Here is an 8,953-nt window from a genome sequence, read left to right as displayed (position 1 = left end):
TCTTGGGTTGAAAAGACTCTTGAAAGTTGTTCTTGGGAACAAAGTTCTTTGGAGCTTGAGAATTGGGATAGACCTGGTCTTGTGGGTTAGCTACATTGGTGTTCCTGTAGGAAAGGTTTGGATTGGCATTACCATACTGATATCTCTGGAACCTCTGATTCCCAATGTTGTTAAGCTCCTCCTGGGTGAGACCTTCTTCACTTATGTTCTCAAAGATTTGAGAAGGTTCCTCATATTCTCCAACAAAATGCATTGGCTTCTGAGTGGTGAATTTCAACTTGTCCAATTCACTTCTCAACTCCTTAACTTCTCTGCTGAGCCTCTGTTCTGAGCTTGAACCTTCAGATCTATTTGATCTGTCATAGTCTTCACCATAAGTATCATTGCTCAATGCTAAGTTCTCCACTAGCTCTAAAGCAGCATGTATCTCCTTTCCCAGAAAGTTCCCATTAGAAGCAGTATCCAGCTGGTTTCTTATCTTGGGAAGAGCTCCTCTATATAGTGTGCTGAGAAGTGAAGCCTCACTAAACCCATGGTGTGGGCATTGGTTTGTGTAGCTCCTGAATCTCTCATATGCTTCACCAAAACTCTCATTGCTTTGCTGAGTGAAGCTAGAGATTTGGTTCCTCAGTTTTGCAGTTCTTGAGGTGGAGAAGAACTTAGATAGGAAAGCTTGCTTGCATTGCTCCCAGGTTTAAATGGAGCCTCTTGGAAGATTCTTTTCCCATTGATGAGCTTTGTCACCAAGACTGAATGAGAATAGTCTTAGCTTGAAGCTGTCTTCTGAAACTCCATTAATCTTAGTCAGGTCACACACCTTATCAAATTGATCCAAGTGTTCCAAGGGATCTTCCATTGCTAATCCATGGAACTTTGAGTTCTGGACCATATTCAACAAGGATGCCTTCACTTCAAAGTTGTTGTTTTGCACAGGTGGTGCCTGAATTCCAGCTCCATATTGATGAGCATTGGCCCTGTCATTATCTCCAACATAGACTTGTGGTTGCTCATATCTTCTTTGCTGGTGTTGTAAGGGCTTGTGTTGGTGGTGCACCTGTTGTCTTTGCTGTACATTGGCCTGATGCATCTGTTGATGAGCTGGAGCTTGTCCCTGGTGGACATAAGCTTGTTGGTGATGCACCTGTTCCTGATGAACATTACCCTAATTTAACCCTTGACCAACTCCATTACCAGCTCCATTACCCTGAGCCTGTTGCTCCTAAACCGGTTGTTCTATATCCACCATGTGATCTCTTTGGTCTTCCATATCAGCCTGATCAATCTGTCTTCCACGTCTGTCCCTTCTCCTCCTTGGTACCAAAAGATTGATGTTGTCGTTGAGAGGGAAAGGTGGACCACAACTTCTTGATCTGGACCTGGTGTTCATACACCTGAAATCACAAACAGAACTTGAAAGTAATCAGTAAAAACAAGAAAGTAAGTGATAGATAAGACTTTTAGGGTCTCAGGGCTATCAATCCCCTTGTCAATGTAGCACAAAGAGGTTTATCAATCCAGATGTGGTGTTAGACACTAAGCTATATGATCAAGTTCTTAATTCAAGCAAACAAGAGTGGGTTTTGATTAATCTAGAGACAAATATAAACATAAACAGGATTAAAGACTAATGACAATGACAAATGGTGTGAATAAGATATGATGGAGGCATGAGATTCTAGACATGATAGATGGTTAGGGTGCTTTGGTGTTAAACTAGGAATGCAAATGACAATGATGAGACATGATTCAAGTGATTAAGAACTCTAATCTATGTTAATCCTCTCATGAAGGTATTAACCCCTATACTAATCCATTTTCAAACCAAATTCCCATTTGTGAAATATGAATCAATATGCATTAATAAACAGTTCTCAATGATCATTCAAGCATTTAACAAATCATTCCCATGATGAAAAATTACTTAAACCTCTAACACAACTCTTTCAGGAATTTCATCAAACACTTTTGGTGCATGAAATTCCCAGAATCTAGATCTCAAGTGATTATCAAGGATCTAGCATAGAGAATAGTTGTTTAGAGAAATGAACCAATGAATCTAGCCCTAAGAACTCCTAATCTAACACTTTAGCACCCTAACCTACACATCTAGAACCTCATTAAGGTAACTACTCACTAATCATGATCAACACACTAGATCCTTTGCAAGATGTGTTGTTAATCATGATTAGAAGTTGATTTTGATGAATAGAAATGATGAACAAGATGGAAAGAAACTGCAAATCGATTTAAACTCTCTAAAACAAAGTGTATTAAGTGGTTTTTCACAAAAGGGGAAAAAAAGACTAAAAGTAGATTAAGTCTCCTCACAAATTAGGTCTAAAAACCTTATAAAAGAAGCTTGGGCGAACCGGGTCAACCCGGAACAAACCGGGTACTGACCCGGCCTTGATGGGCAAAGAAGGGTTTGCCACGGTCTGGTGCATCCTTGGTGTGACCGTGGCATTCCTGACCGTGTCAAAGTTTTTACTTGTGTTCTTGGTTCCTTTTGTTGCCGCGGTCTGATCAAGCTTCATCTGGGACTCGTGGCAAGTTAGCCGTGTCAAACGCCGAAGATGTGTAGAGGTTGCCACGGTCAAGCCTCCAGACCGTGGCATTCACACCGTGCCAAAACTCGCATGCATGTGAGTACCTTCCCAGCCAAGTATATGCTTGCCACGGCCAAGTCTCAGGCCGTGGCATTGAGATCGTGTCAAAAGCCAAAACTGTGTAGAAGTTATCTCCAGCCTCTTGTTCATTTGCCACGGTCAAGTCCTAGACCGTGGCATTCAGCTCGTGCCAATCGCCGAAGGTTGCAAGATGTTGCCACGGCCAAGCTTCATACCGTGGCATGTTTAACTTAGTCATCCTGGGCTGTCTGGACCATCTCGCATTCCGGAGAGTGTAACTTCCTGGAGACCTGTCCGAATTGAGTGATTCCGGTTTCAGAAGACAGAGGACTCATTTATCTCCAACTTTGATGAAGGAAGTTTCAGTGCTTGGGAAGTGTAAGGTTTCCTGGAGGGAACATCTTTGAAGTGCATTTACACGACCAGAGAGAAGCGTCTAGACATCTGTCCATTCCGGAGACCGTATCTTTCTGCTCAAAGCTCCGAATTGACTGATCTCGGTTGTTCTGGAAAGAAGACTCAAATGTCTCTGATTCTCATGAAGGCCGCGGAAACTGAATCGGTCTGGAAGTGCACCGTCCTTCGCATCCTTCAGAACTGATCTGCTCGGTCCGGAATACCTGCGAGACAGGGGTTTCTTCCGACGAGCTTATCTCTCTGCTCACGCGTCCGAATTCCACGATTCCAATTGCTATGAGACCGTCCTCCAATGCTCTCCAACTTCTATGAAGGACCCGCCGTCTGAATAGGACCGGAAGACTCCCCGGACGGGCGATTTCTGAGACTCGTTCACACCCGGAGATTTTGGCCGATACACTTCATTCGCGGTACGTGAAAATGGCCGGTAAAGCTTACCGCGGTACATGAAAATGGCCGGTAAAACCTTCCTGGCCAGCGAGAATGGCCGATAATCTCCCAAGACCTGATTTTTCCACTTTTTCAAGCTTTGCTCACCATTCCACCTCCTGGATTCATCTTTTCAGTTCCATATTCACCTGACAGACACTCAAAATATGCAAAGACTCATTGGGACCTAATGCATCTCCTAAGTTCTAAAATAAACCCTAAGGACCTAAAATGCATGAAATAAAACATGATTTGGGATGATTTATGCAACCTAAATGATGCAAATTATGAACATATCAACTCCCCCACACTTGTCCTTTGCTTGTCCTCAAGCAAAAAGAACAAATGAGAGAAAGAGGTTGTATGCAATGGGAGTTCACATTTTCTTTTTGAGAGAAGTGATCACAATGAGAATTCAAGTTCATGCTCAATTATGCAATGCAAAGTCATACTCAGATGTATGTCAACTCAGCAAGGAATCTCCACAAGTTCTTCTCTCTCTCAACTCTTTCACATTCATTAAGCCTTTATCAGGTGGATCTCATGATGCAAGGTTTAAACAAGCTGGCTTGGCTAGGGAGAGGCTATGAGATTAAAATGATCTCATCAGTGTTCAAGTGGGTTAAATGCAGCAAAGGGATCTCTCTATGAATGATCAAACTTTGGCAGAATGCTAAAGGTAAAAAGCAACCTATGCATACAAGGGCAAAGACTCATCACTCCCCACCCTCTACTCAAAGCTTCCTCACTTGCTCAAAAATCCTCACTTTTCACTCTCATTTTCCTCTCACTAGGGGATTTACTTTTCACATTTCCTCTCAAGTCTTGGAACTCAAACTTTACACAGCTCTTCTTCTTTTACAACTTCTAGCCTCTTTTTTCTTTCTTAACAAAACATTTGAGCCTTTCGGCTTCTTTTCTTCCTTTTTTTTTTACTTAGAGGCTAGACTCTTTCTTTTCAACAAACCAGAGCTCACTTTCTCAAAACACCAAGACTGATTTCTTTTTCTTTCATTCCCCTAGCTATTTTCACTCTCTCTTTCCCACTCATCTCACCTTTTTCCACTCACCAAAAATTCTTTTCCCCCACACTTATTCCTCGCCAAAACTCTCAGTTCCTAGATGTTGGAACACAGCTCTCAATGAGACCTGCCCTTGTCGCTCTAAACCTAACACTTTCTGCTAAGTTTGATCCAAGGTGGCCTTTCAATTCACACACAAACATTGGCTTGAAAGAAGGATGGGTTTAAGGTATGGGAACTGATCCATGACGTGGATTCAGCTACTTGAGCTAAGGAAAAGATTGGTAAAAACGATGGTTCTAGCTCAAGTATGTATATTGGTATCCACAAGCTTTTTCAAACAATGCATCACAAGATATTTTCAAGTCAAGTTCAAGGTTCCCACTTAATTAGAGTTGAGTTCAATTCAAACTTGCTTCTCAGATTCAAATCATTTCAGACTTTGCAAGCACAGAAAAAGATTCACAAGCATATTCAATTCAAGTTCTCAAAGTGATATACTCTCTAGAAAACCTATCATTACTCCCTGCAAGATGCAACCTATATGCAAATGCAATCTAGACTCAATCCTAAAAAATGAGAATGCAACTACATGATCATTTTTTTTTTTTTTGTTTTTATATGCACTTAGATGAGATTACATGAATATGCAACTAGAATGTGACTCAAGACTCAAAGTGTAAAATAGGAAAATAGAAAACATGATTAGTAAAGGATGAAACTCCCCCCCACACTTAAATAACACAGTCCCTTGTGTTATAAAAGTATGAGAAAGAAGTGAAACCAAAGCAAACAGGCAAAATGCAAAAGAAAAAGAAAGTCTACATGCTATTTACAAGGTTTTGAGTGTTTACCTCAATCACTGAGGTCTGATCCCAAGTAATGGGATGGATTGGAGGTTGAACATGATGGGGTGGGATATCTGGGTGGGCTGCTCTCAGGTGAGTCTGGTTGGAATGCTGTGGCCGGATTCACCCAATCTTCTTTTCCTGGAGGTAGCGCAAAGTCATTGGCAGCTGTGCTTTCTCCCACCTTTTCGTTTGTATCTCGTTTGGGTGAGGTGGCTGGAGCTGTGAGCTTTTTAACATTCTTCTTAAGCTTCCTAACACAGTCAACCAGCCTGTGGATCGTTTTGTCTTGCCATTTGCACCATTTCTGAAGGGTGTTAACTCTGGAATACAGCTTCCTTGTGTGATAGTCAGGCTCACCCCAAAAGTAAGGATCAAAGTGATACCTTCCTGCTCCCATCCTTCTTTCAAAATCTCTTGGCTCCTCATGCTCACAACCAGTGGTCCTAGTTGTGTCTTCCTCGTCAGCTGGCTCTTTACCCTTAGAATTAATTGGCTTCTTACATTTGGGAATTGGAGGGTGAATGGCTGAGTTGTAGAGCTGATCCTTGAGGACAATAAAGGAGACATTGTGCCTTTCTGTGAGAGTGGTGATGGCTGGGTTTGGCAACAGAACATGAACTTTTTCATCTTGCAAGAGCTTGAAAGTGTACAAGAAGTGTACACCATTGCTTTCTTTTAGAAACCCAACCTTGGTGAGGGTAACTTCATCAATCAACCCAGGTCTGACTGCAGCATTATCAAAGACAAAACCTCTTGCTTTCAGAATTTTTGTCACTAGCCATCCATTGTGCAACTTAGTGAGCTTCTTTCTTTTACCCTCACTCCAAGCAATGTCCTTGTAAATCAGCATTTGGCGTGCCAAGAATGCACCACTAGAAGGGATGTAATGTGGAAGGTGAAACTCTCTCTTGCTCTTCAAGTGACTGATGAGAGGATGAAGACCCATACCCAATAGCTCCATGTCAGCTAGATGCACCACCCCATCATTGTGCTTGGTAAAGAACATTTGGCAAAGCACCTTGTGAGCATAGCGGATTGCTGGGTTTCTTATCCATGAACTCTTGCATCTTCCTCCTCTGAAGCTCCCAAAAGCAATTGTATCCCACAAGTCAGTGATCATGTGATCAGGGTATGTGAACTTCACTGTCTCTTCTTGTGCAGGTCTTGTAAAAGCAAAGATCTTATCAAGTTCTTTGAAGCTTACATGGTGTTGTGCACCATCTATTTTGAACTCTATGTGCCCAAGACCATTGCCCTCTTTGATTCTTGCATCTCTTGGGCCATATCCACAAACTTGAAGGGATGCAAGAAATTCCTGTGTAACACCATCATGAGCCACATCTTTCATCTCAAAGAATCCACCAAACCCCATGTTATTGAAAATGAGCTGAACCTCTTCAAGAATACCCATCTTCCTCAGCAGTTCCATATCAGGGAACTTGGTTTGCTGCACTTTTGCATCTCTGAACATGTCAAAGTAATCATCAAAAGTTGGCTCTCTTTCCTCAGAACCTGGCTTTGCTTTCTTGGCCCGCTTCAATGCTGTTTCAGGGTCACTCTCTGTTCCTTCTTCATCCTCAGCCACAACCACCTCTTTTCCTGCTCTGTGAACGACCTCAACCAATGCCAGCTCTGTACCAGAAGTTTTTGAAGTGGAGGCCTTTGTTTTCTTTGGTGCAGCAATCTTCTTTGTTTTCTTCTCAGCTGAATCCTTTGGCTTTCTCCTCCTTTTCTGTTTCTCGAAAACTTTGTGCCCAAAAGGCAAAATCTGCTCCTCTGATTTCTCTTTTTTAGATTTCTCCATGGCTGCTTGTCTTTTTGTTCCTCCCATCCTGCATTTTCTCAAACCATTGTAAGCACCAAAGCAAGAGAACAACAAAAGTTTTTCAAAAATTCACCAAGTTCATGAGCAGCACCAATTGATTTTTCTTTAAAAGAAGGTATTTCAAGCTGATTAAAAACTCATTAAACTCAAAGAAATGGCAAGAAGCAATGCACATAAAGAGTTCAGCTTGAAACACAATTTCTAAAAAAAAATCGATTCACATGATGATTTTCAAGATAATTTCTCAAAAATTCCAAGAACAGGTCATTCTCAAGCAAGATTCATGAAATCCCTATCCATTCTACTTGCACAATACTCACAAAATGATTCCAAGGTATCAAGAAGTCCATTAAAATCGATTCCATTTGCTTTTCTCTGTTCATGAACAGTACACTAAAGCATGGAAAAGGTGAGTTTTAACAGATTAAATACCTTGGAATCTTCAAGTTTCGAGTGTAAAACGGATGTGCAACAAGAAACTAGACAGGATTACGAGTTCAATGCAGTTGGAATCACTCAATTTGATGCAGCGCCTGGTTGACCGTGGCATGTGGTCGTGGCTTCAGCTCGAGAACGCTTCCTCTTTGCCGCGGTCTTGGTGTGGCCGTGGCAACTAGACCGTGGCAAAGGCCGAACCTCGTCTCTTTTCCTTTCTCTTGCCACGATCTGATCATTTCCCGTGGCAAACTCCTCGTGGCCGTGCTTATTCGTCGGTCAAACTCTCCTGATTTTTGCCGCGGCCAAAGCCTTAGCCCGTGTCCTTTAGACCGTGGCATTGTCCGAACATTGGCCGATTCACTTCTCTTTTTGCCACGGTCACATTTTCTTCCTGTGTCATTACTACCGTGGCAAAGGCCGAACCGGGGTTGTGCACCATTTGCTTTGCCACGGCCACATCTTGGACTCGTGTCTTGTAGAACGTGTCATCCCACAAACCTTGGCCGCTTCGCTTTTGCTTAGCCACGGCCAGGTCTTCATCCCGTGGCACTCCTCTCGTGGCAAACCCCGAGCATTGGACGTTCCCCCTGCATTTTGCCACGGCCTAAGATTCATCCCGTGGCAACCCCAACCGTGGCAAACTCTGAGCCTCATCCATTCTTCTTTTTCCTTTGCCGCGGCCGCCTAGGTTCCATGTCACAAGACCGTGGCATTCGCCGAACATATGCTTCTTTTGCCACGGCCAGGCCTTTAGACCGTGATTATCTCTCCGTGGCAACAGAAAGGGGCTTGCCACGCCTTGTTCTTTACCGTGGCATTCTTCATTCCTTCATTTCTTTTCATGCTGCATTCACTTTCCAAAGGTTCAGACTCACACCTAACACCTGTAAACACTCAACAGACCCATCAAAACATTCTAAAACATAAAAAGAAAAGAATCAAAAGATCAAAAGCATATTTACAAAGGGTAAGCTTGGGGTGTCTCCCAAGAGCACTTTGTTTAATGTCTCTAAGTTTGACTTTGGTAACCTGATTAACAGGCTGGTGGATCAAGAAGGGGAACTGATGTAGCTTCCTCCTTCCCTTGTGAAACTAAGTAGTGTTTGATTCTCTGTCCATTCACCACAAATTCCTGACCATTCTTCCCTTCTAAGACAATGGCACCATAAGGCCTTACTTCAAGAACTTTGAAAGGTCCAGACCACCATAGACATAAGTTTTCCTGGAAACAACTTAAGTCTAGAGGTGGAAATAGCTAGCATCAGAATCACCATTCTTGAACTCTCATTTCAAGATCCTTTGGTCATGCCACGAACTTATGGTCTTCTCATTATAGATCTTCGA

General features: G+C 42.6%; 1 non-coding gene across 1 annotated transcript; it reads left to right on the top strand.

The window, feature by feature from the left end:
- The first annotated feature begins 527 nt into the window (after positions 1–527).
- LOC112083587 lies at positions 528–634 on the top strand. Its single transcript, XR_002897723.1, has one exon. It is a non-coding gene; the product is annotated as a small nucleolar RNA R71 (small nucleolar RNA).
- The last annotated feature ends 8,319 nt before the right edge of the window (positions 635–8,953 follow it).

This window comes from Eutrema salsugineum, unplaced genomic scaffold (genome assembly GCF_000478725.1).
Source record: "Eutrema salsugineum unplaced genomic scaffold, Eutsalg1_0 scaffold_6, whole genome shotgun sequence".
In the NCBI taxonomy this organism is placed as follows: domain Eukaryota; kingdom Viridiplantae; phylum Streptophyta; class Magnoliopsida; order Brassicales; family Brassicaceae; genus Eutrema; species Eutrema salsugineum.
Note: the sequence above shows the minus strand (reverse complement) of the source record. Positions and strands in the feature narration are given on the sequence as shown.